Source organism: Anser brachyrhynchus, assembly GCF_964034855.1.
Source record: "Anser brachyrhynchus genome assembly, chromosome: 1".
NCBI lineage: Eukaryota > Metazoa > Chordata > Aves > Anseriformes > Anatidae > Anser > Anser brachyrhynchus.
The window spans coordinates 78881320-78908146 of NC_137694.1; the positions used below are offsets into that span (position 1 = coordinate 78881320).

The 26827-nt window shown below is 51.0% G+C and overlaps 2 long non-coding RNA genes across 5 annotated transcripts in view; one reads left to right on the forward strand and one right to left on the reverse strand.

The window, feature by feature from the left end:
• LOC308187504 overlaps positions 1–26827 on the forward strand; it is a 535540-nt gene that overhangs the window by 500178 nt on the left and 8535 nt on the right. Inside the window, exon 5 of one of the 2 annotated variants that reach the window (XR_013944735.1) lies at positions 14859–15158. This is a non-coding gene — a long non-coding RNA (uncharacterized lncRNA). Of the gene's footprint in view, positions 1–14858; positions 26638–26827 lie in introns of those variants that run through there. The other variant, XR_013944736.1, reaches the window with a different exon arrangement.
• Positions 1–26827, reverse strand: part of LOC308187502 — a 290980-nt gene that overhangs the window by 161727 nt on the left and 102426 nt on the right. The window lies entirely within an intron of this gene.

Sequence of the window (26827 nt, forward strand, 5' to 3'; positions counted from 1 at the left end):
GGATGCAGTGCAGTGAGTCCAGAGAGTGCACTGGCACCACTGGGGATGCAGTTCAGTGAGTCCAGAGAGTGCACTGGCACCACTGGGGATGCAGTGCAGTGAGTCGAGAGATTGCACTGGCACCACTCGGGATGCACTGCAGTGAGCCCAGAGAGTGCACTGGCACCACTGGGGATGCAGTGCAGTGAGTCCAGTGAGTGCACTGGCACCACTGGGGAAGCAGTGCAGTGAGTCCAGAGAGTGCAGTGGCACCACTGGGGATGCAGTTTAGTGAGTCCAGAGAGTGCACTGGCACCACTGGGGATGCAGTGCAGTGAGTCCAGTGAGTGTACTGGCACCACTGGGGATGCACTGCAGTGAGTCCAGAGAGTGCACTGGCACCACTGAGAAATGCACTTCAATGAGTCAAGAGAGTGCACTGGCACCACTGGGGATGCACTGCAGTGAGTCCAGAGAGTGCACTGGCACCACTGGGGATGCACTGCAGTGAGTCCAGAGAGTGTACTGGCACCACTGGGGATGCACTGAAGTGAGTCCAGAGAGTGCACTGTCACCACTGGGGATGCAGTACAGTGAGTCCAGAGAGTGCACTGGCACCAGTGGGGATGCACTGCAGTTACTCCAGAGAGTGCACTGGCACCACTGGGGATGCAGTGCAGTGAGTCCAGAGAGTGCACTGGCACCAGTGGGGATGCACTGCAGTGAGTCCAGAGAGTGCACTGGCACCACTGGGGATGCAGTGCAGTGAGTCCAGAGAGTGCACTGTCACCACTGGGGATGCAGTACAGTGAGTCCAGAGAGTGCACTGGCACCACTGGGGATGCAGTGCAGTGAGTCCAGAGAGTGCACTGGCACCACTGGGGATGCAGTGCAGTGAATCCAGTGAGTGCACTGGCACCACTGGGGATGCAGTGCAGTGAGTCCAGAGAGTGCACTGGCACTACTGGGGGTGCAGTGCAGTGAGTCCAGAGAGTGCACTGGCACCACTGGGGATGCACTGCAGTGAGTCCAGAGAGTGCACTGTCACTACTGGGGAAGCAGTGCAGTGAGTCCAGAGAGTGCACTGGCACCACTGGGGATGCAGTGCAGTGAGTCCAGAGAGTGCACTGGCACAACTGGGGATGCACTGCAGTGAGTCCAGAGAGTGCACTGGCACCACTGGGGATGCAGTACAGTGAGTCCACACAGTGCACTAGCACCACTGGGGATGCAGTGCAGTGAGTCCACAGAGTGCACTGGCACCACTGGGGATGCAGTGCAGTGAGTCCAGAGAGTGCACTGGCACCACTGGTGATGCACTGCTGTGAGTCCAGAGAGTGGTCTTGCACCACAGGGGATGCAGTGCAGTGACTCAAGAGAGTGCACTGGCAGCACTGGGGATGCAGTGCAGTGAGTCCAGAGAGTGCACTGGCACCACTGGATATGCAGTGCAGTGTGTCCAGAGAGTGCAATGGCACCACTGCGGATGCAGGGCAGTGAGTCCAGAGAGTGCACTGGCTCCACTGGGGATGCACTGCAGTGAGTCCAGAGAGTGCACTGGCACCACTGGGGATGCACTGCAGTGACTCCAGAGAGTGTACTGGCACCACTGGGGATGCACTGAAGTGAGTCCAGAGAGCGCACTGGCACCACTGAGAATGCACTTCAGTGAGTCCAGAGAGTGCACTGGCACCACTGGGGATGCACTGCAGTGAGTCCAGAGAGTGCACTGGCACCACTGAGAATGCACTTCAATGAGTCAAGAGAGTGCACTGGCAGCACTGGGGATGCAGTGCAGTGAGTCCAGAGAGTGCACTGGCACCACTGGGGATGCAGTTCAGTGAGTCCAGAGAGTGCACGGGCACCACTAGGGATGCAGTGCAGTGAGTCCAGAGAGGGCACTGGCACCACTGAGAATGCAGTGCTGTGACTCCAGAGAGCGCACAAGCACCACTGGGGATGCAGTGCAGTGAGTCCAGAGAGTGCACTGGCACCACTGGGGATGCACTGCAGTGAGCCCAGAGAGTGCACTGGCACCAGTGGGGATGCACTGCAGTCAGTCCAGTGAGTGCACTGGCACCACTGGGGAAGCAGTGCAGTGAGTCCAGAGAGTGCAGTGGCACCACTGGTGATGCAGTTTAGTGAGTCCAGATAGTGCACTGGCACCACTGGGGATGCAGTGCAGTGAGTCCAGTGAGTGTACTGGCACCACTGGGGATTCACTGCAGTGAGTCCAGAGAGTGCACTGGCACCACTGGGGATGCACTGTAGTGAGTCCAGAGAGTGCAGTGGCACCACTGGAGATGCACTGCAGTGAGTCCAGAGAGTGCACTGGCACCACTGGGGATGCAGTGCAGTGAGTCCAGAGAGTGCACTGGCACCACTGGGGATGCACTGCAGTGAGTCCAGAGAGTGCACTGGCACCACTGGGGATGCAGTGCAGTGAGTCCAGAGAGTGCAATGGCACCACTGCGGATGCACTGCAGTGAGTCCAGAGAGTGCACTGGCTCCACTGGGGATGCACTGCAGTGAGTCCAGAGAGTGCACTGGCACCACTGGGGATGCACTGCAGTGAGTCCAGAGAGTGTACTGGCACCACTGGGGATGCACTGAAGTGAGTCCAGAGAGTGCACTGGCACCACTGAGAATGCACTTCAGTGAGTCCAGAGAGTGCACTGGCACCACTGGGGATGCACTGCAGTGAGCCCAGAGAGTGCACTGGCACCAGTGGGGATGCACTGCAGTGAGTCCAGTGAGTGCACTGGCACCACTGGGGAAGCAGTGCAGTGAGTCCAGAGAGTGCAGTGTCACCACTGGGGATGCAGTTTAGTGAGTCCAGAGAGTGCACTGGCACCACTGGGGATGCAGTGCAGTGAGTCCAGTGAGTGCACTGGCACCACTGGGGATGCACTGCAGTGAGTCCAGAGAGTGCAGTGGCACCACTGGGGATGCACTGCAGTGAGTCCAGAGAGTGCTTTGGCACCAGTGGGGATGCACTGCAGTTACTCCAGAGACTGCACTGGCACCACTGGGGATGCAGTGCAGTGAGTCCAGAGACTGCACTGGCACTACTGGGGATGCAGTGCAGTGAGTCCAGAGAGTGCTTTGGCACCAGTGGGGATGCACTGCAGTTACTCCAGAGACTGCACTGGCACCACTGGGGATGCAGTGCAGTGAGTCCAGAGAGTGCACTGGCACTACTGGGGATGCAGTGCAGTGAGTCCAGAGAGTGCACTGGCACCACTGGGGATGCACTGCAGTGAGTCCAGAGAGTGCACTGTCACTACTGGGGATGCAGTGCAGTGAGTCCAGAGAGTGCACTGGCACCACTGGGGATGCAGTGCAGTGAGTCCAGAGAGTGCACTGGCACCACTGGGGATGCACTGCAGTGAGTCCAGAGATTGCACTGGCACCACTGGGGATGCAGTACAGTGAGTCCACACAGTGCACTAGCACCACTGGGGATGCAGTGCAGTGAGTCCAGAGAGTGCACTGGCACCACTGGGGATGCAGTGCAGTGAGTCCAGAGAGTGCACTGGCACCACTGGTGATGCACTGCTGTGAATCCAGAGAGTGCTCTTGCACCACAGGGGATGCAGTGCAGTGACTCAAGAGAGTGCACTGGCAGCACTGGGGATGCAGTGCAGTGAGTCCAGAGAGTGCACTGGCACCACTGGAGATGCAGTGCAGTGTGTCCAGAGAGTGCAATGGCACCACTGCGGATGCAGGGCAGTGAGTCCAGAGAGTGCACTGGCTCCACTGGGGATGCACTGCAGTGAATCCAGTGAGTGCACTGGCACTACTGGAGATGCAGTGCAGTGAGTCCAGAGAGTGCACTGGCACTACTGGGGGTGCAGTGCAGTGAGTCCAGAGAGTGCACTGGCACCACTGGGGATGCACTGCAGTGAGTCCAGAGAGTGCACTGTCACTACTGGGGATGCAGTGCAGTGAGTCCAGAGAGTGCACTGGCACCACTGGGGATGCAGTGCAGTGAGTCCTGAGAGTGCACTGGCACCACTGGGGATGCACTGCAGTGAGTCCAGAGATTGCACTGGCACCACTGGGGATGCAGTACAGTGAGTCCACACAGTGCACTAGCTCCACTGGGGATGCAGTGCAGTGAGTCCAGAGAGTGCACTGGCACCACTGGGGATGCAGTGCAGTGAGTCCAGAGAGTGCACTGGCACCACTGGTGATGCACTGCTGTGAGTCCAGAGAGTGGTCTTGCACCACAGGGGATGCAGTGCAGTGACTCAAGAGAGTGCACTGGCAGCACTGGGGATGCAGTGCAGTGAGTCCAGAGAGTGCACTGGCACCACTGGATATGCAGTGCAGTGTGTCCAGAGAGTGCAATGGCACCACTGCGGATGCAGGGCAGTGAGTCCAGAGAGTGCACTGGCTCCACTGGGGATGCACTGCAGTGAGTCCAGAGAGTGCACTGGCACCACTGGGGATGCACTGCAGTGAGTCCAGAGAGTGTACTGGCACCACTGGGGATGCACTGAAGTGAGTCCAGAGAGCGCACTGGCACCACTGAGAATGCACTTCAGTGAGTCCAGAGAGTGCACTGGCACCACTGGGGATGCAGTGCAGTGAGTCCAGAGAGTGCACTAGCACCACTGGGGATGCAGTGCAGTGAGTCCAGAGAGTGCACTGGCAGCACTGGGGATGCAGTGCAGTGAGTCCAGAGAGTGCACTGGCACCACTGGGGATGCAGTTCAGTGAGTCCAGAGAGTGCACTGGCAGCACTGGGGATGCAGTGCAGTGAGTCGAGAGATTGCACTGGCACCACTCGGGATGCACTGCAGTGAGCCCTGAGAGTGCACTGGCACCACTGGGGATGCAGTGCAGTGAGTCCAGTGAGTGCACTGGCACCACTGGGGAAGCAGTGCAGTGAGTCCAGAGAGTGCAGTGGCACCACTGGGGATGCAGTTTAGTGAGTCCAGAGAGTGCACTGGCACCACTGGGGATGCAGTGCAGTGAGTCCAGTGAGTGTACTGGCACCACTGGGGATGCACTGCAGTGAGTCCAGAGAGTGCACTGGCACCACTGAGAATGCACTTCAATGAGTCAAGAGAGTGCACTGGCACCACTGGGGATGCACTGCAGTGAGTCCAGAGAGTGCACTGGCACCACTGGGGATGCACTGCAGTGAGTCCAGAGAGTGTACTGGCACCACTGGGGATGCACTGAAGTGAGTCCAGAGAGTGCACTGTCACCACTGGGGATGCAGTACAGTGAGTCCAGAGAGTGCACTGGCACCAGTGGGGATGCACTGCAGTTACTCCAGAGAGTGCACTGGCACCACTGGGGATGCAGTGCAGTGAGTCCAGAGAGTGCACTGGCACCACTGGGGATGCACTGCAGTGAGTCCAGAGAGTGCACTGGCACCACTGAGAATGCACTTCAATGAGTCCAGAGAGTGCACTGGCACCACTGGGGATGCAGTACAGTGAGTCCAGAGAGTGCACTGGCACCACTGGGGATGCAGTGCAGTGAGTCCAGAGAGTGCACTGGCACCACTGGGGATGCAGTGCAGTGAATCCAGTGAGTGCACTGGCACCACTGGGGATGCAGTGCAGTGAGTCCAGAGAGTGCACTGGCACTACTGGGGGTGCAGTGCAGTGAGTCCAGAGAGTGCACTGGCACCACTGGGGATGCACTGCAGTGAGTCCAGAGAGTGCACTGTCACTACTGGGGATGCAGTGCAGTGAGTCCAGAGAGTGCACTGGCACCACTGGGGATGCAGTGCAGTGAGTCCAGAGAGTGCACTGGCACCACTGCGGATGCACTGCAGTGAGTCCAGAGAGTGCACTGGCACCACTGGGGATGCAGTACAGTGAGTCCACACAGTGCACTAGCACCACTGGGGATGCAGTGCAGTGAGTCCACAGAGTGCACTGGCACCACTGGGGATGCAGTGCAGTGAGTCCAGAGAGTGCACTGGCACCACTGGTGATGCACTGCTGTGAGTCCAGAGAGTGGTCTTGCACCACAGGGGATGCAGTGCAGTGACTCAAGAGAGTGCACTGGCAGCACTGGGGATGCAGTGCAGTGAGTCCAGAGAGTGCACTGGCACCACTGGATATGCAGTGCAGTGTGTCCAGAGAGTGCAATGGCACCACTGCGGATGCAGGGCAGTGAGTCCAGAGAGTGCACTGGCTCCACTGGGGATGCACTGCAGTGAGTCCAGAGAGTGCACTGGCACCACTGGGGATGCACTGCAGTGACTCCAGAGAGTGTACTGGCACCACTGGGGATGCACTGAAGTGAGTCCAGAGAGCGCACTGGCACCACTGAGAATGCACTTCAGTGAGTCCAGAGAGTGCACTGGCACCACTGGGGATGCACTGCAGTGAGTCCAGAGAGTGCACTGGCACCACTGAGAATGCACTTCAATGAGTCAAGAGAGTGCACTGGCAGCACTGGGGATGCAGTGCAGTGAGTCCAGAGAGTGCACTGGCACCACTGGGGATGCAGTTCAGTGAGTCCAGAGAGTGCACTGGCACCACTGGGGATGCAGTGCAGTGAGTCCAGAGAGGGCACTGGCACCACTGAGAATGCAGTGCTGTGACTCCAGAGAGCGCACAAGCACCACTGGGGATGCAGTGCAGTGAGTCCAGAGAGTGCACTGGCACCACTGGGGATGCACTGCAGTGAGCCCAGAGAGTGCACTGGCACCAGTGGGGATGCACTGCAGTCAGTCCAGTGAGTGCACTGGCACCACTGGGGAAGCAGTGCAGTGAGTCCAGAGAGTGCAGTGGCACCACTGGTGATGCAGTTTAGTGAGTCCAGATAGTGCACTGGCACCACTGGGGATGCAGTGCAGTGAGTCCAGTGAGTGTACTGGCACCACTGGGGATTCACTGCAGTGAGTCCAGAGAGTGCACTGGCACCACTGGGGATGCACTGCAGTGAGTCCAGAGAGTGCAGTGGCACCACTGGGGATGCACTGCAGTGAGTCCAGAGAGTGCACTGGCACCACTGGGGATGCAGTGCAGTGAGTCCAGAGAGTGCACTGGCACCACTGGGGATGCAGTGCAGTGAGTCCAGAGAGTGCACTGGCACCACTGGGGATGCAGTGCAGTGAGTCCAGAGAGTGCAATGGCACCACTGCGGATGCACTGCAGTGAGTCCAGAGAGTGCACTGGCTCCACTGGGGATGCACTGCAGTGAGTCCAGAGAGTGCACTGGCACCACTGGGGATGCACTGCAGTGAGTCCAGAGAGTGTACTGGCACCACTGGGGATGCACTGAAGTGAGTCCAGAGAGTGCACTGGCACCACTGAGAATGCACTTCAGTGAGTCCAGAGAGTGCACTGGCACCACTGGGGATGCACTGCAGTGAGCCCAGAGAGTGCACTGGCACCAGTGGGGATGCACTGCAGTGAGTCCAGTGAGTGCACTGGCACCACTGGGGAAGCAGTGCAGTGAGTCCAGAGAGTGCAGTGTCACCACTGGGGATGCAGTTTAGTGAGTCCAGAGAGTGCACTGGCACCACTGGGGATGCAGTGCAGTGAGTCCAGTGAGTGCACTGGCACCACTGGGGATGCACTGCAGTGAGTCCAGAGAGTGCAGTGGCACCACTGGGGATGCACTGCAGTGAGTCCAGAGAGTGCTTGGGCACCAGTGGGGATGCAGTGCAGTTACTCCAGAGACTGCACTGGCACCACTGGGGATGCAGTGCAGTGAGTCCAGAGACTGCACTGGCACTACTGGGGATGCAGTGCAGTGAGTCCAGAGAGTGCACTGGCACCACTGGGGATGCACTGCAGTGAGTCCAGAGAGTGCACTGTCACTACTGGGGATGCAGTGCAGTGAGTCCAGAGAGTGCACTGGCACCACTGGGGATGCAGTGCAGTGAGTCCAGAGAGTGCACTGGCACCACTGGGGATGCAGTGCAGTGAGTCCAGAGATTGCACTGGCACCACTGGGGATGCAGTACAGTGAGTCCACACAGTGCACTAGCACCACTGGGGATGCAGTGCAGTGAGTCCAGAGAGTGCAGTGGCACCACTGGGGATGCAGTGCAGTGAGTCCAGAGAGTGCACTGGCACCACTGGTGATGCACTGCTGTGAATCCAGAGAGTGCTCTTGCACCACAGGGGATGCAGTGCAGTGACTCAAGAGAGTGCACTGGCAGCACTGGGGATGCAGTGCAGTGAGTCCAGAGAGTGCACTGGCACCAGAGGATATGCAGTGCAGTGTGTCCAGAGAGTGCAATGGCACCACTGCGGATGCACTGCAGTGAGTCCAGAGAGTGCACTGGCTCCACTGGGGATGCACTGCAGTGAGTCCAGAGAGTGCACTGGCACCACTGGGGATGCACTGCAGTGAGTCCAGAGAGTGTACTGGCACCACTGGGGATGCACTGAAGTGAGTCCAGAGAGTGCACTGGCAGCACTGGGAATGCACTTCAGTGAGTCCAGAGAGTGCACTGGCACCAGTGGGGATGCAGTGCAGTGAGTCCAGAGAGTGCACTAGCACCACTGGGGATGCAGTGCAGTGAGTGCAGAGAGTGCAATGGCACCAATGGGGATGCAGTGCAGTGAGTCCAGAGAGTGCACTGGCACCACTGGGGATGCACTGCAGTGAGTCCAGAGAGTGCACTGGCACCAGTGGGGATGCACTGCAGTGAGTCCAGTGAGTGTACTGGCACCACTGGGGCTGCAGTGCAGTGAGTCCAGAGAGTGCACTGGCACCACTGGGGATGCACTGCAGTGAGTCCAGAGAGTGCAGTGGCACCACTGGGGATGCAGTGCAGTGAGTCCAGAGAGTGCACTGGCACCACTGGGGATGCACTACAGTGAGTCCACAGAGTGCACTGGCACCACTGGGGATGCTCTGCAGTGAGTCCAGAGATTGCACTGGCACCACTGGGGATGCAGTGCAGTGAGTGCAGAGAGTGCACTGGCACCACTGGGGATGCACTTCAGTGAGTTCAGAGAGTGCACTTGCACCACTGGGGATGGGTTTCAAGCCAACTGCATTAACCGCTCATGCTTCTTTCTTATGAGACGTTAGTAAACCAATTACATAGCCTTGTCAAGACTAAATCACAGGTAAAAATCCTGTACATCTCATGTGGCCAACCACTCCCAACTAGGATTCCAAGAACCAGGAGGTTCGGTGAAAATAGGGCTAGTGCTATTAGAGGGGTGATTATTAGGGTAAGCCCTAAGCTGTCTTTAATGGAGAAGTATGGGTGGAATGGGATTTTGTCGCAGTCTGATACGATTCCTAGTGGGTTATTTGAGCCTGATTCGTGTAGGAAGGTTAGGTGGACTAGGGTGATTCCTGCAATTAGGAAGGGCAGTAGGAAGTGGATGGCGAAGAATCGGGTTAAGGTTGGATTGTCTACTGAGAATCCTCCTCAGGCTCATTCTACTAGAGTTTGCCCAATGTACGGGATGGCTGAGAATAGGTTGGTGATTACGGTGGCCCCTCAGAATGACATTTGTCCTCATGGTAGGACATACCCTACGAAGGCAGTTGCTATTAGGGTGAGTAGGAGGATTACTCCTGTGTTTCAGGTTTCTTTGTATAGGTAGGAGCCGTAGTAGAGGCCTCGTCCGATGTGTAAGTAGATGCAGATAAAGAAGAGCGAAGCACCGTTGGCGTGGAGGTTGCGGATGAGCCATCCGTACTGGACGTCTCGGCATGTGTGAGCTACTGAGGAGAAGGCGAGTGAAGTGTCTGCGGTGTAGTGTATGGCTAGTAGCAGGCCTGTTAGGATTTGTGTGGCTAAGCAGATGGCTAGAAGGGAGCCGAAGTTTCATCAGGCAGAGATGTTGGAGGGGGCGGGTAGGTCGATTAGGGAGTTGTTGATTATTTTTAGTAGGGGATGGGATTTGCGGATGTTAGGGGCCATTAGTGAGTCTGTGTGTTATTAGGATTATTACCAGGATGGAGAGGGCGAAGGATCCTAGGTAGGCCTTAATTAGCCCTGTGTGTATTGAGGTTGCGGCTTTGCTTGCGGCTACTTGTAGTTCAGCAAGGCCCTCTGGCCCTATTTTTTTGAGTCAGGAGAGGTCGATCAAGTGTAGGGCAATGTTTTGTCCCTTTTCTAGTAGGTTTTTGGAGAAGAATCGGTGTACTAGGGGGTTGAAGTACCCTAATGCAGAGGAGAAGTTTATGAGGGGGTTTGGTTTGGGGTGAGTGAGGGTGTGTGTTATGTTCGATAGTTCTAGGGCTAGGATGATTCCTAGGATTGTTATGAGGATGGCAGCGGTTTTGGTGATAAGGGGTATGGTTATTGGGGGGGTTTTGGTTGGTGTGATGAAAGAGGTAATGATTATTCCTGCTGTAATGCTGCCTAGGGCGAGTCGGGTTAGGGGGGCGGTGATTAGTGGGTTGTTTTCGTTTATTGATACTATTGGGGGGATTCGGGTTTGTCCAGCTTGGACTAGGATGGTTATGCGGATGCTGTAGGTTGCGGTGAATGCTGTGGCTATAAGGGTTAGGAGTAGGGCTCAAGTATTTAGGTATGATGTGTTTAAGCTTTCGATGATGAGGTCTTTTGAGTAGAATCCGGCTAGGAATGGGGTTCCTATCAGCGCCAGGTTTCCGATGGTTAGGCAGGAAGTAGTGACTGGGAGTATTTTCTGTAGGCCTCCTATCTTTCGGATATCTTGTTCTCCGTTTAGGTTGTGGATGATAGACCCTGAGCATAGGAATAGTATGGCTTTAAAGAAGGCATGGGTTGAGATGTGTAGGAAGGCCAGTTGTGGGAGGTTTAGTCCGATAGTGACTATTATTAGTCCTAGTTGGCTGGATGTTGAGAAAGCAATGATTTTTTTGATGTCATTTTGGGTTAGGGCGCATGTGGCAGCGAATAGGGTTGATAGAGCACCTAGGCATAGGCAGGCAGTTAGGGCTCTCTGGTTGGTGGCTAGCAGGGGGTGCATGCGGATGAGCAGGAAGATTCCGGCTACTACTATGGTACTGGAGTGCAGTAGGGCTGATACTGGGGTGGGGCCTTCTATTGCTGCGGGCAGTCATGGGTGGAGTCCAAATTGGGCGGATTTTCCTGCGGCTGCGAGGATTAATCCTATGAGGGGGAGGATTGGGGTTTGGTGGGGGTGTACGGCTTGTTGGATCTCTCAGGTGTTGAATGTTGAAGCTAGTCATGCTATGCTCAGGATCAGTCCGATGTCTCCGATTCGGTTGTAGATTACGGCTCGTAGGGCGGCGGTGTTGGCATCTGCTCGGCCTTGTCATCAGCCGATGAGAAGGAAGGACATGATTCGTACTCCTTCCCAGCCTACGAATAGGAGGAATATGTTGTTTGCGGTTGTTAGGAGGAGTATGGCGACTAGGAATGTCAGTAGGTAGGTGAAAAATTTTGTTACGTATGGCTCTGAGGCCATGTATCATATGGCGAATTGTAGGATTGATCATGTTACAAATAGGGCGATTGGAAGAAATGTTATTGAGTATTGGTCTATTTTTAGGCTCAGGGGGATTTTAAAGTTTATAATGAATTTTCACTCCCAGTGGCAGGTGACAGATTCTACTCCCGAGTAGATGAATGCGGTTGTAGGGGCTAGGCTAATTAGGAATGCGGTTTTAACAGCGCGGGTGGTGGCTTGTGGGGTGTTTTTAAAGTTTTTAAATAGAAATGGCAGGATGATTGGGGTTAGGAGGATTGTCAGCGTGAGTAGTGTGAGGGAGTTGATTAGTAGTGTGGGGTTCACTACTTTTACTTGGATTTGCACCAAGATGGGTGGTTCCTAAGACCAGTGGATTGCTGTTATCCTTTAAAAGTAAGGGGGCTGAGGTTTTAGGCTCAGATGTAAGAGTTAGCAGCTCTTGTTGGTTAAACCCTCCCCTCGGCAGGTAAGAAGGTTTGAACTTCTATTCTTAGAATCACAGTCTAATGTTTGGTTTAAACTATACTTGCATGAGGGGATTCCGGAGATCAGTTCGGGTTTGAGGATTAGGAGGAATATTGGGATAATGTGGAGTGTTATGAGCAGGTGTTCTCGCGTGGTTGAGTTTTGCATAGATGTGATGTGGGAGGGGATTGAGCCTCGTTGGGTCATTAGTAGTATGAATAAGGTGTAGGAGGCGGTTAGTAGGGTTGCGATTCCTGTTAGGATGATCGTGAAGGCAGATCAGTTGAATAAGGTGATTATAATGGTTAGCTCTGCTATGAGGTTTGTTGTTGGGGGTAAGGCTATGTTTGTTAGATTGGCCAGCAATCATCAGGTAGCTATGAGTGGTAGGAGAGGTTGTAGGCCTCGTGTGAGTAGTAGAATTCGGCTGTGCGTACGTTCATAGTTTGTGTTGGCTAGGCAGAATAGTATGGAGGAAGTTAGTCCATGGGAAATTATTAGGATCATTGCCCCTGAGAATGATCAGTGGGTTTGGATTATTCCTGCGGCGATAACTAGGCCTATGTGGCTAACGGATGAATAAGCGATTAGTGATTTTAGGTCTGTCTGTCGTAGGCAGATTGAGCTAGTCATTAGGGCGCCTCATAGGGCCAGGGTTAGGAAGGGGTAGTGCAGGAGGTTGGACAGTGGGCCCATAAATAGAGTGACTCGTATAATTCCGTATCCTCCTAGCTTTAGTAGTAGGGCGGCGAGGAGTATTGAGCCTGCGATGGGTGCTTCTACGTGGGCTTTTGGCAGTCAGAGGTGTAGGCCGTATAGTGGGGCTTTTACTATGAATGCTATGAGCAGTGCTAGACCTGATAGTATTCCTGTCCATGAGGTGGATAGGGTTGGGTGGGTTAGTTGTAGGGTTGGCAGGTGCAGGGTGCCAATTTTCACGTATAGGTGTATGATTGTGATTAGCAGGGGTAGAGAGCTTACTGGCGTGTAGAATAGCAGGTAGATGCCAGCGCTTAGGCGTTCTGGTTGGTTCCCCCATCGGGTGATTAAGATTAGGGTGGGAATGAGGGTTGCTTCAAATGAGATGTAAAATAGTGCTAGTTCTGTGGTGGAAAAGGCTAGTAGGATGAATGGCTGGACTGCGACTAAGGTTGAGATAAAGATTCGTTTGCGTTGTAGGGGTTCTTGTTGCAGGTGGTTTTGGCTTGCTATGATTATGAGTGGGAGTAGTCAGCAGGATAGTACTAGGAGGGGGGATGAGATTTGGTCAATTCCTGTTCAGTTGGATAAAAATTTGTAGGGGTAGTAGGTTGGGATTAATCACTGTAGGCTTAGGGCAGCGATTAGGAGGCTGTATAAGGTGGTGTTAGTCCATAGAAATTTTGGTGGAGACAGCAGGGCTGTTGGAAGAAGTATGATTGTGGGTAGGATGATTTTTAGCATTGCAGGAGGTTTAGGTTGTGTAGATGGTCGGAGCCATGTGTGCGGGTGGAGGCTACTAGGATGGCCAGGCCTGTGCCCGCCTCACACGCTGAGAAGGTTAGCATGAGAATTGGTACCATGGTGAATGAGGAGACTTGGTTTTCGATGGATCATATTGATAGGCCTACGAATATCGATAATATTATGCTTTCAAGGCATAGTAGGGCGGATACTAGGTGGGTTCGGTGGAAGGCTAGCCCTAGTCCGCTGAAAATGAAGGCTGAGTAGAAGCTTAAATGTAGGGGCGACATAAGAAAGTTACAGGGTTGGCTGTAATCTGCTGGGTCGAAACCAGCTATCTTTTTGGTTAGACTAACTTTCTGTTATTCTGCTCATTCTAGGCCCCCTTGAATTCACTCGTAGGCCAGTCCGAGTGTTAGGAGAAGGAGGATCACTACAGTTCAGGTGAGGGTCATTAGGGGGGATTGGAGTTGGACGGCTCATGGCAGGGGGAGTAGGAGGGCGATTTCTAGGTCGAATAGGACGAACAGGATGGCTACTGAGGAAGAATCGGACTGAGAATGGTAATCGAGCAGATCCAAGTGGGTCGAATCCACATTCGTACGGTGAGAGTTTCTCTGAGTCGGGGTTTATTTGGGCGAGTCAGAAGTTTAATGCGGTTAGGGCGGCGCTTAGGATTGATGATAGGGCGAATATGAACATGAGTGCGTTCATTGCTCTCCTCTGGGTTTATACCAGATTCTAGAGATTGGAAGTCAATTGTAATTAATATACTAGAAGAGCAAGATCCTCATCAGTAGATGGTTATGTAGAGGAATAGTCAGATGACGTCTACGAAGTGTCAGTATCAGGCTGCTGCCTCGAATCCGAAGTGGTGGTCTGATGTAAAGTGGAACTTGATCAGTCGGAAGAGGCAGACGGTCAGGAAGGAGGATCCGATGATTACGTGGAGTCCGTGGAATCCAGTGGCAACGAAGAAGGTAGATCCGTAGACGCTATCGGCGATTGAGAATGGGGCTTCGTGGTATTCTATTGCTTGTAGGGCTGTGAAGTAGAATCCCAGGAGGATCGTTAGGGTTAGGGCGTGGATGGCGTGTTTTCGGTTTCCTTCTGTGATGCTGTGATGGGCTCACGTTACGGTAACGCCTGAGGCTAGTAGGATGGCTGTGTTTAGTAGGGGGACTTCTATCGGGTTGAGTGGTTTAATTCCTGTTGGGGGTCATTGGCCTCCTAGTTCTGGGGTTGGGGCCAGGCTCGAGTGGAAGAACGCTCAGAAGAACCCTAAGAAGAAGAATGCTTCGGATGTGATGAAAAGGATTATGCCGTATCGTAGGCCTTTTTGGACTGTGGGAGTGTGATGGCCTTGGAAGGTGCTTTCTCGTACAATGTCTCGTCATCATTGGAGTATTACTAGGAGTATTGAGATGAGGCCTAGGGTTAGTAGTATGGATGAGTTGTAGTGGAATCACATGATTAATCCTGAGGTTGTGAGTAGGGCGGCGGCTGCCCCGAAGATTGGTCAAGGGCTTGGGTCAACTATGTGGTATGAGTGTGCTTGGTGTGCCATTAGATGTTTTCTTGTAAGTATAGGCTTAGAAGGAGCACGAAGACGTAGGCCTGGATTATGGCTACTGCTACTTCTAGGATGGTTAGGAGTAGTAGGATGATTATTGTTAGGATGGATACTGCAGGAAGGGTGGGTATTAATGCAATGGAGGCTGTAGAGATGAGTTGGATGAGTAAGTGTCCTGCTGTAAGGTTGGCTGTAAGGCGGACTCCGAGGGCTAGGGGGCGGATTAGTAGGCTGGTTGTTTCGATCAGGATTAGTGCGGGGATTAGGGGTGTAGGGGTACCTTCGGGTAATAGGTGGGCTAAAGAGGCTGATGGTTGGTTTCGTAGGCCTGTTAGTAGTGTGGCGAGCCATAGTGGGAAGGCTAGGGCTATGTTCATAGATAGTTGGGTGGTTGGGGTGAATGTATATGGAAGGAGGCCTAGAAGGTTGATTGTAAGAAGTATGATTATTAGGGATGTAAATATTATGGCTCATTTGTGGCCATTTTTGTCGAGTGGGACTATTAGTTGTTTTGTGATTAGGTGAAGGAGTCATGTTTGGATAGTAGAAAGGCGGTTGTTGATTCATCGGTTGTTTGGGGACGGGAATAGTAGGGCTGGGAAGAGTAGGGATAGTAGGATTAAGGGGATGCCGAATAGATTGGGGCTGGAAAATTGGTCAAAGAAGCTTAGGTTCATGGTCAGGATCATGGTGTGGGTTTGGTAGTGAGGGAGGTCTTATTTGATGGGGGGTTGGTTGTGGTGAAGGCTAGTAGTTTTGGTTGGATGAGGAGTGCTAGGGTTAATCAGGTTATAATTATGATTGAAAATCATGGTGCGGGGTTAAGCTGTGTCATATCATTAAGGAGGGGGAAGTCCCTCTTTGGCTAGCTTAAAAGGCTAGTGCTGTTGCATAGCTTCTTAATGATTAGGATGATGATAGAAGGGACGATCAGGCCTCGAAATGTGGGAGTGGGGTTGATTCTACTACAATGGGTATGTAGCTGTGATTAGCCCCGCAAATTTCTGAGCATTGTCCGTAAAAAATCCCAGGCCGGGTGGTAATGAATGAAGTTTGGTTTAGTCGGCCTGGGATTGCGTCTGTTTTAACTCCGAGCGTTGGGACTGCTCAGGAGTGGAGTACGTCTCCTGCAGTAATGATCACGCGGATGGGGGATTCTATTGGGATAACTACGCGGTGGTCAACTTCTAGCAGTCGGAAGTGGCCGTTGGGTAAGTCTGGGGTGGGCACTATGTAGGAGTCGAATGATAGGTCTTTGAAGTCTGTGTATTCGTAGCTTCAGTATCATTGGTGGCCGATGGCTTTTAGGGTGAGGTCTGGTTCGTCGATTTCGTCCATTATGTAGAGGATTTGTAGGGATGGGAGGGCGAGGAGTACCAGGACGATAGCAGGTAGGATTGTCCAGATCAGCTCTACTTCTTGGGCGTCTACAGCATTGGACGAGAGTTTTTCTGTTAGTATGTGGGCTAAAAGGTAGAGAACTAGGCTGCAGATAGCTAGGGCAACGATTAGGGCGTGGTCGTGGAATTCAACGAGTTCTTCTATGATGGGTGATGAGGCGTCTTGGAATCCTAGTTGGGAGTGGTTGGCCACATGAGATGTACAGGATTTTTACCTGTGATTTAGTCTTGACAAGGCTATGTAATTGGTTTACTAACGTCTCATAAGAAAGAAGCATGAGCGGTTAATGCAGTTGGCTTGAAACCAGCATGTGAGGGTTCGATTCCTTCCTTTCTTGTACTTGGACGAAGGCCGGTTCCTCGAAAGTATGGTATGGGGGAGGGCAGCCGTGGATTCATTCAACGTTTGTGGTAGTTAGTTCTGGTTGTAGGACTTTTCGTTTGGCCGAAAAGGCTTCTCAGATGATGAATATTAGTATGATTACGGCTACTATTGAGATTAGGGAGCCGATGGAGGAAATGGTGTTTCATAGTGTGTAGGCGTCGGGATAGTCCGAGTATCGTCGGGGTATTCCTGCTAGGCCTAGGAAGTGCTGGGGGAAGAACGTTAGGTTTACTCCTGTAAATATTACCCCGAAGTGGGCTTTTGCTCATGTTTGGTGTAGGGTAAACCCAGTGAGTAGTGGGAATCAGTGAGTAAATCCTGCTAGAATGGCAAAGACGGCGCCTATGGATAGGACGTAGTGGAAGTGGGCAACTACGTAGTACGTGTCGTGCAGGGCGATGTCTAGGGAAGAGTTTGCAAGAACGATTCCTGTTAATCCTCCGATGGTAAATAGGAAGATAAATCCTAGAGCTCATAGTATTGGGGGGGTCTCATTTGATTGTTCCTCCGTGCAGGGTGGCTAGTCAGCTAAATACTTTGATTCCGGTAGGGATGGCAATGATTATAGTGGCTGATGTAAAGTAGGCTTGGGTATCAACGTCTATTCCTACTGTAAACATGTGGTGAGCTCAGACGATGAATCCTAGGAAGCCGATGGATAGTATGGCTCAGACTATTCCCATGTAGCCGAAGGGCTCCTTTTTGCCTGAGTAGTACGTGACTACGTGTGAGATGATTCCGAACCCCGGTAGGATCAGAATATAGACTTCTGGGTGTCCGAAGAATCAGAATAGGTGTTGGTACAGGATTGGGTCTCCTCCTCCAGCGGGGTCGAAGAATGTGGTGTTTAGGTTTCGATCAGTTAGTAATATTGTAATACCGGCGGCGAGTACAGGGAGTGATAGAAGGAGTAGGATGGCGGTAATTAGTACGGATCAGACAAATAGTGGGGTTTGGTATTGTGAGAGTGCGGGGGGTTTTATGTTGATGGCTGTGGTGATAAAGTTGATGGCCCCAAGGATGGAGGAGATACCGGCTAAGTGGAGTGAGAAGATAGCCAGGTCTACTGAAGCTCCGGCGTGGGCAAGGTTACCTGCTAGGGGAGGGTAGACAGTTCAGCCTGTGCCGGCGCCAGCTTCTACAGTGGATGAGGCTAGTAGGAGGAGGAATGATGGGGGGAGGAGTCAAAAGCTTATGTTGTTTATTCGCGGGAATGCTATGTCGGGGGCACCGATTATGAGGGGGACTAATCAGTTGCCGAATCCTCCGATCATGATGGGTATGACTATAAAGAAGCTTATTACAAAGGCGTGAGCGGTAACGATTACATTGTAAATTTGGTCGTCGCCTAGGAGAGTTCCTGGTTGTCCTAGTTCTGCGCGGATTAATAGGCTGAGTGCGGTGCCGACTATTCCTGCTCATGCCCCGAAGATGAGGTACAGGGTGCCAATATCCTTATGGTTAGTGGAAAATAGTCATCGGTTGATGAAGGTGACGGGTAAGATGGCTGAGTGTTGAAGCGTTAGGCTGTAGTCCTTTTTACAGAGGTTTAATTCCTCTTCTTATCGGCTCTGTAGTGAAATTCATGTTGAGTTGCAAGCTCATCGATGCGCACTAGGGTGCGTCAGGGTCTTTGTAGGCAGAAGCCAATTGGTTTAGGCATTTAGCTGTTAACTAGAGTTTTGTGGGATCGAAGCCCATCTGTCTAGGGAGGCTTTAGCTTAATTAAAGCGTCTGACTTGCATTCAGAAGATACAGGTTAATATTCTGTAAGTCTTAATGTGCAGAAACTAAGAGGGTTTAACTCTTATTTAAGGCTTTGAAGGCCTTCGGTTTGGGGTGTTATCCTAAGTTTCTAGACAATGGCATGTATTATTGGGGACAGGGGAAGTAAGAGGATTGATAGTGAGGCAAGGACCGCAGTAGGTGTGCTTGGGGCTTTGCTAGTGTATCATTGTTTTATGTGGTTAGAGGAGTTGGGGGGAAGGGTAATTGTTGAGTGGTATGCGAGGCGTAGGTAGAAGAAGAGGCTGAGCAGTGATAGCATGGCAATTGCCATGGCTGCTGGTGTTATTTCCTGTTTAGTTAGTTCTTGGATGATAAGTCACTTTGGTATAAAGCCTGTTAATGGGGGGAGGCCTGCTAGGGATAAAAGTACTAGTATTAGGGTGGCGTTTAGCACTGGGGTTTTTGTTCATGAGGTTGTGATCATGGATAGGTTAAGGGCTTTGATTTTGTTAAGGGCTAGGAATACGGCTGATGTTATGATTGTGTATAGGTAGAAGGTAAGTAAGGCCAATTTGGGGCTGTAAACTAGGATGATGGCGATTCAGCCTAAGTGGGAGATGGACGAGAAGGCTAGGATTTTGCGTGTTTGTGTTTGGTTCAGTCCTATTCAGCCTCCTAGTGCTGTTGAGGCTAGGGCCATGGCGGTGAGTAGAGCTGGGTCGAGGGATTTGGATGTTAGTAGGAGCAGGGTTAGTGGGGGGAATTTTATGAGGGTCGAGAGTAGCAGGGCTGTTATTAGTGGCGATCCTTGTAGTACTTCTGGGAATCAGAAGTGAAATGGCACTAGGCCCAGTTTAATAGCGATTGCTGCTGTCAGTAGTAGACAGGAGGTTGGGTGGTTTATTTGTGTGATGTCTCATTGGCCGGTGACTCAGGCATTGGTTATGCTAGAGAATAGGACCAGGGCGGAAGCAGCTGCTTGGGTTAGGAAGTATTTCGTTGCGGCTTCTACTGCTCGTGGGTGGTGGGATTTGGCAATTAGGGGAATGATGGCTAGTGCGTTGATCTCCAGTCCTGTCCAGGCCAGAACTCAGTGGTTGCTGGAAATTGTGATTGTGGTGCCCAAGATGAGGCTGAAGGTTATGATTGGGGTCGCGTAAGGGTTCATTAGTAGAGGAGGGGGTTAAACCATCATTTTCGGGGTATGGGCCCGATAGCTTGATTAGCTGACTCTACTAGAAAATAATATAAGGGAAGTATGGAGAATTTTGATTTCTCTTGTGTGGGTTCAATTCCTACTTTTCTAAGGTCAACAGGAAATGAGAGGGCTGTTATACCTCTATGTTCACTTTATCATAGTGACCCTTTGTAGTTCAGGCACATTTCCTTATGTAAGGAGGTAGGCCTGCATAGCAGATAGGTATGCTGATGTGTCAGAGGCACAGAGCTAGTGTGAGGGGTAGGAAGTTTTTTCATAGTAGGTGCATTAGTTGGTCATATCGGAATCGTGGGTATGAAGCTCGGACCCATAAGAAACCAGAAGATAGTAGGAGGACTTTTGTGGCTAGGATGACGGGGAATAGTTCTGTGGGTGGCCCTAGGGCGCTTGGGTTTAGGAATATGATGGCTGTAAGTGTATTTATTAGCATAATGTTCGCATATTCAGCTAGGAAGAATAAGGCGAAGGGTCCTGCGGCGTATTCAACGTTAAACCCTGAGACTAGCTCAGATTCACCCTCTGTGAGGTCAAAAGGAGCTCGGTTTGTCTCTGCTAGGGTGGATACGTATCATATTATTGCTAGGGGTCATGAGGAGAAAATGAAGTATAGAGGCTCCTGTGCGACGGCAAAGGAGCTGAGTGTGTAGCTTCCGCTTAGTATGATTATTGATAGCAGGATTATGGCCAGTGTCACTTCATATGAAATGGTCTGTGCTACTGCCCGTAGGGCTCCGATTAGTGCGTATTTTGAGTTCGAGGCTCAGCCTGATCATAGGACTGAGTAGACGGCTAGGCTTGACATGGCTATTAGGAAGAGAACTCCGAGGTTTAGATCTGCTAGGGGAAATGGGAGTGGTAGTGGTGCTCAAGTGGTGAGGGCTAGGACAAGGGCTAGTATTGGTATCAGAATGAATAGAAGTGGGGAAGAGGTAGAGGGTCGGATGGGCTCTTTGGTAAATAGTTTCAGTCCGTCCGCAAATGGTTGAAGTAGGCCAAAAGGCCCGACAACGTTAGGGCCTTTGCGGGATTGTATGTAGCTTAGGATTTTCCGTTCTACTAGGGTTAGGAAGGCTACGGCAATCAGGATTGGGATGATGTATAGGAGGGATATAACGAGGCAGCTTAGTGTTGTTATTTGAATCATGGGTGAAGCTAGGGAGAGGATTTGAACCTCTGGGGAAAGGGCTTAAGCCTTCTGCACTTGCCGGGCTCTGCCACTCTAGCTGGTCCTTTTCTAGGATTGAAAGTGGTGGGGGAAGGCCCTCTTCACGGTTTAGTTGGTTTCACTGCTTAGAGGGGGGGGGCGTGCTTGTGGTATTGGCCCCACTTTCCCGGTCCTTTCGTACTGGGGAGAGTGTGTCATAGATAGAAACCGACCTGGATTGCTCCGGTCTGAACTCAGATCACGTAGGACTGTTAATCGTTGAACAAACGAACCCTTAATAGCGGCTGCACCATTAGGATGTCCTGATCCAACATCGAGGTCGTAAACCCCCCTGTCGATATGGGCTCTTGAGGGGGATTGCGCTGTTATCCCTGGGGTAGCTTGGTCCATTAATCATTTATATTGGGTCTGGTCACTGTTAGCACTTTGAGGGGTAGCTCTAGGTAAAGAGGTATGGTCTTGTTTTTGGAGGATTTGTTCTCCTCCAAGGTCGCCCCAACCGAAAAATATCGACCAGGCTCTGCGATGGTAGTGGCCCCAGTGGGGTTGATTGAGGATTCGCGGTGGTCGTTGATTTTTAAGTTCCACAGGGTCTTCTCGTCTTATGTTCACATCCCCGCTTTTGCACGGGGAGATCAATTTCACTGATTATCTGTGAGAGACAGTTAAGACCTCGTTTAGCCATTCATACAAGTCTCGATTTATGGGACAATTGATTGCGCTACCTTTGCACGGTTAGGATACCGCGGCCGTTAAACCTAAGTCACCGGGCAGGCATCACCTTCAATACTTGTTTAATTTGCTGAAGGCTATGTTTTTGGTAAACAGTCGGGCCTTATTAATTTGCCGAGTTCCTTTCACAGATTTTAATCGCTCTTATAGGCGCTCCTGAGTCGGGTTAACAGGGTTAGTTAATACGTGGTCTTGTAGGGGTTTTTGTATCTGTCTAGGTCTGTTAATAATGTTTCTATGTAAGCTTGCGCCGTTAGAGGGGTGTGGCCCTGAGTTACTTATTTTAGCATTAATTCTCCTATATTCATAGGTTGACCTGTTTGTGATAAGGGAATCATCTTATTTTGGTATTTTTAGGTGGTGGAGCTTTGACGCACTCTTTTTTGATGGCTGCTTTAGGGCCCACGGTAGGATCAGTAGTAAGAATTATCCACTAGTCGAGGTTGTGTCCTTTTTTAATGGAGCTGTCCCTCCATTAAATAGCTCTTAATCATCTCATTAGGGTTCAGGATGTCCGGTAGGGAGGATTAAGGGGGAACTTAGATTCGTTTCACAGGTAACCAGCTATCACCCAGCTCGGTTGGCTTTTCACCTCTACTGACAAGTCATCCCACTCTTTTGCAACAGAGACGGGTTCGCTCTCTTTAACTGCTTGAAAGTAGCTCGCTTGGGTTTCGGGGGGGCAAACTTTAGTTCACTTTGCTTGGTTGTTCTCGCTAAACCATGATGCAAAAGGTACAAGGGTTGATCTTTGCTGTCTGTCGCTTTGATTGTTTCACTGCTATTTCATCTTTCCCTTACGGTACTGGGGTCTCTATCGCGTCTAAGTGTCTTTTCTATCGCCTATACTAAGACTGTAAAATGCTTTAGTTTAATTAGTTTAGTAAATTCTTTAGTTTTGGTGTACTATTTGTGTGGTTGAGCTAGAGGGGGGGCTTCAAGACGATCCGGTCTAGTAGATATCTTTCAGGTGTAAGCTGAGTGCTTTGGTGTTATAGCTACGTCTTGATATTCTAAGTACACCTTCCGGTACACTTACCTTGTTACGACTTACCTCATCTTCAGCGTATTTATGGTATTAGTTATGTGGGATGTGGCTTTTGAGGAGGGTGACGGGCGGTATGTACGTGCCCCAGGGCCGGCTTAAAGTAGGCTCTATTGTCCCACTTTACTGCTAAATCCGCCTTCCAGAAGTGGTTTCACGCTTCTTTCCGTGTGCCCTATGAATGGGGAATGTAGCCCATTTCTTCCACTCCATAGGCTATACCTTGACCTGTCTTATTAGCGGGGTGCTATTGTGTCCACTGTTGTGCTCTCATTCGAGGTGGGCTGGCGACGGCGGTATGTAGGCTGTGTTGGCAAGGGGTGGTTGGGTTAATCGGGGATTATCGATTGTAGAACAGGCTCCTCTAGGTGGGTTTGGGGCACCGCCAAGTCCTTAGAGTTTTAAGCGTTTGTGCTCGTAGTTCTCTGGCGGATACTTCGGTAAAGTAAGTATCAAGATTTAGGGCCAGGCATAGTGGGGTATCTAATCCCAGTTTGGGCCCTGGCTTTCGTGGGTTTAAATCAGTCGTTAGTTCCTAAGATCATCTTAATGGTGTGTTTAGGTGCATCTTGGGCTTATGACAGCTCAGTTGCATTTTGATCTTAGTTAGCTAGGATAGGCATTTTACCACTCTTTACGCCGTGTCAATAGGACGGTTGATTTGGGTTTCTTGTATGACCGCGGTGGCTGGCACAAGATTTACCAACCCTTGAAGTTAGGCTGTTGCTATAACTAAGTCAAGTTTGCACTCATTGCTTAATGTTAATTACTGCTGAATACCCGTGGGGGCGTGGCTTAGCGAGGCGTCTTGGGCTACTACTTGGGTGTGCCTGATACCCGCTCCTCAAGGCCTGTATGGGGGTAGGTGGTCGAGGGCGTTTACACTGGGGCGCGGATACTTGCATGTATATATTTAGCAAAAACCAACCGTAAGGTTAGGACTAAGTCTTTTGTCCGCAGGCATGTTTTATGCCATCTTGGCAACTTCAGTGCCATGCTTTGTGTTAAGCTATGTGGACGGGGGTGTGGTTAGCTGATAGTTGAGTGGTGAGTGAGAGTGAAGTATATGAAATTATTGCTTGTGTTTACTATTTTTAGTACTGGAGTTTCTCTAATAAGTTTAAGTTATTTTGTATGTGTTTGTGTGTATATATACATCGTTCCGATGATGTCATGGAAGGGATGATTAATGGAGTTTTAGAGGTAGTTTGCTGGGATTGGGCGATGAAGGTTTATGCTACATGGTGGTTAGCAAAAGTTTACTGGTTTAGTTTGTGAAGCGCAGGGGTTGCGCTTAATGATTTGTTGTTTTGTGCTATGTCCAACGAGCATTCATCCAATAGCCCCATTTAACCCGGAGGGTGGAGGTAACATTAACTGAATGTGGTCAAAGTGCATCAGTGTCAGGATGATTCCCCATATACGCCAACCGTCTCATCGAGGGACCCTTGAAATATAGGATAGGCCGTGAGGCAGGTGTGTCCAGGCTTAGATTGTGGGACCCCCGAGATCACTGGGAATAGCCACCTGTGAGGTAACCCCGGAAAAAATAAGAGGAACCAGAGGCGCCAAAAAGCTGGAACATGCCGCGATTACGCATTGAGAAGGTGAAAGTACTCACAGATGCCACTTTGAAGGGCAAGGAGGGGTGAGTGAACCCAATGGATGGCCCTGACCGAGGAACCAGAGGCGCAAAAATGTGAGGAGGGCGAGGGGTTTAGGGGGAACGTATGGGCCTGAAGCTAGTCATACCGGACATTATGTGCAACGGGTTGCTGATTTCACGTGAGGAGTACGATTAATAAATCCGTCTGATACGAACTGCATGAGATATGTGGTGGAGAGTTGTTGTTGGAGCATGTCCTGTGAGCATTCATTAAAATGGGGTCTTGTTATGCGCTTGAGTGGAGTTGTATTGGGTGTTGTGGGGTATGGTCCTAGAACATTCATGCCGGGTGGTTTGGTAGGAGTGTGTTTAAGGGTTTAATGGCCGTGTACATGTATGGGTTTAGCACCTGCTTATAAGATAGTCCGTATATAATGTATATTACTGGTACTATAGTATGTATGTATATGGGGTATATAAATTTATGCACGAATATGCATAACCAAATACCCCCGCCTCGGGGGGGGAGGGGGGGGGGGGTTAAGCATAATGGCATAGATGGGGTAGAATTATTGGGGGCTTGCGGTTAGTTCCTGTAGTTGAGAACAATGGCGGCTTTTCGAGCCGCAGGCCTCGGGTAGTGTCCGGGCAGGAATAATGACTTATTTTATGTTTTTTTTAGGGATTTGCTTTGCGGTGGGTGTTTTGGGTGTGGCGTCGAATCCTTCACCGTATTATGGGGTTGTTGGTTTGGTGTTAGCGTCTGTGGCGGGGTGCGGGTGGTTGCTGGGCCTTGGGGTTTCGTTCGTGGCTTTAGTGCTGTTTATGGTGTATTTGGGGGGTATGCTGGTGGTGTTTGTTTATTCAGTAGCTTTAGCAGCGGAGCCTTTCCCTGGGGCTTGGGGGGATTGACGGGTGATTGGATGTGCAGTAGCGTTTGTGGCAATTGTTTTTGGGGGGTTGGTGTTTGGGGGGTTTATGGGGGCTTGGAAGTTCGGGGTTTCTACTGTGAATAATGTTGGGGTGTTTGTTGTTCGGTCGGATTTTAGTGGAGTTTCCATGTTTTATTCACATGGGGCAGGGATGTTTTTAGTGGCGGGTTGGGGGCTGTTGTTGACTTTGTTTGTTGTATTGGAGCTTGTGCGGGGGTTGTCGCGGGGTGCTATTCGGGCGGTTTAGGGGTTAGGGTCAGAGAATAGTTTATTGAAAATGCCAGCTTTGGGAGCTGGAGATAAAGGTTTGAGTCCTTTTTTTCTGAGTTTGGGGTACTCTAAGAAGTGGTAAGTCTTCAATCTTTGGTTTACAAGACCAATGTTTTTATAAACTATTAGAGTATTTAGCAGTTGAGTATTTTGTTTTCTAGGGCGCTTGCGGCGGGGAGGAGAAATAGGAGGATAGTGAAGTAGGCGATTGAAGCGAGTTGGCCGATGATGATGAATGGGTGTTCGACGGGTTGGCTTCCTACTCATGTTAGGACGAGGAGGTCGGCGACTAGTACTCAGAATAGGAGCTGGGAGAGTGGTCGGAATGTTATTGCTCGTTGTTTTGATTTGTGCAGGAATGGGATTAGGAATAGGATCAGTACGGAGGCGGCCAGTGCTAATACGCCTCCTAGTTTATTTGGGATTGAACGTAGGATGGCGTAGGCGAATAGGAAGTATCATTCTGGCTTGATGTGTGGTGGGGTTACTAGTGGGTTTGCTGGGGTGAAGGTTTCTGGGTCTCCCAGGAGGTTAACCGCTCATGCTTCTTTCTTATGAGACGTTAGTAAACCAATTACATAGCCTTGTCAAGACTAAATCACAGGTAAAAATCCTGTACATCTCATGTGGCCAACCACTCCCAACTAGGATTCCAAGACGCCTCATCACCCATCATAGAAGAACTCGTTGAATTCCACGACCACGCCCTAATCGTTGCCCTAGCTATCTGCAGCCTAGTTCTCTACCTTTTAGCCCACATACTAACAGAAAAACTCTCGTCCAATGCTGTAGACGCCCAAGAAGTAGAGCTGATCTGGACAATCCTACCTGCTATCGTCCTGGTACTCCTCGCCCTCCCATCCCTACAAATCCTCTACATAATGGACGAAATCGACGAACCAGACCTCACCCTAAAAGCCATCGGCCACCAATGATACTGAAGCTACGAATACACAGACTTCAAAGACCTATCATTCGACTCCTACATAGTGCCCACCCCAGACTTACCCAACGGCCACTTCCGACTGCTAGAAGTTGACCACCGCGTAGTTATCCCAATAGAATCCCCCATCCGCGTGATCATTACTGCAGGAGACGTACTCCACTCCTGAGCAGTCCCAACGCTCGGAGTTAAAACAGACGCAATCCCAGGCCGACTAAACCAAACTTCATTCATTACCACCCGGCCTGGGATTTTTTACGGACAATGCTCAGAAATTTGCGGGGCTAATCACAGCTACATACCCATTGTAGTAGAATCAACCCCACTCCCACATTTCGAGGCCTGATCGTCCCTTCTATCATCATCCTAATCATTAAGAAGCTATGCAACAGCACTAGCCTTTTAAGCTAGCCAAAGAGGGACTTCCCCCTCCTTAATGATATGCCACAGCTTAACCCCGCACCATGATTTTCAATCATAATTATAACCTGATTAACCCTAGCACTCCTCATCCAACCAAAACTACTAGCCTTCACCACAACCAACCCCCCATCAAATAAGACCTCCCTC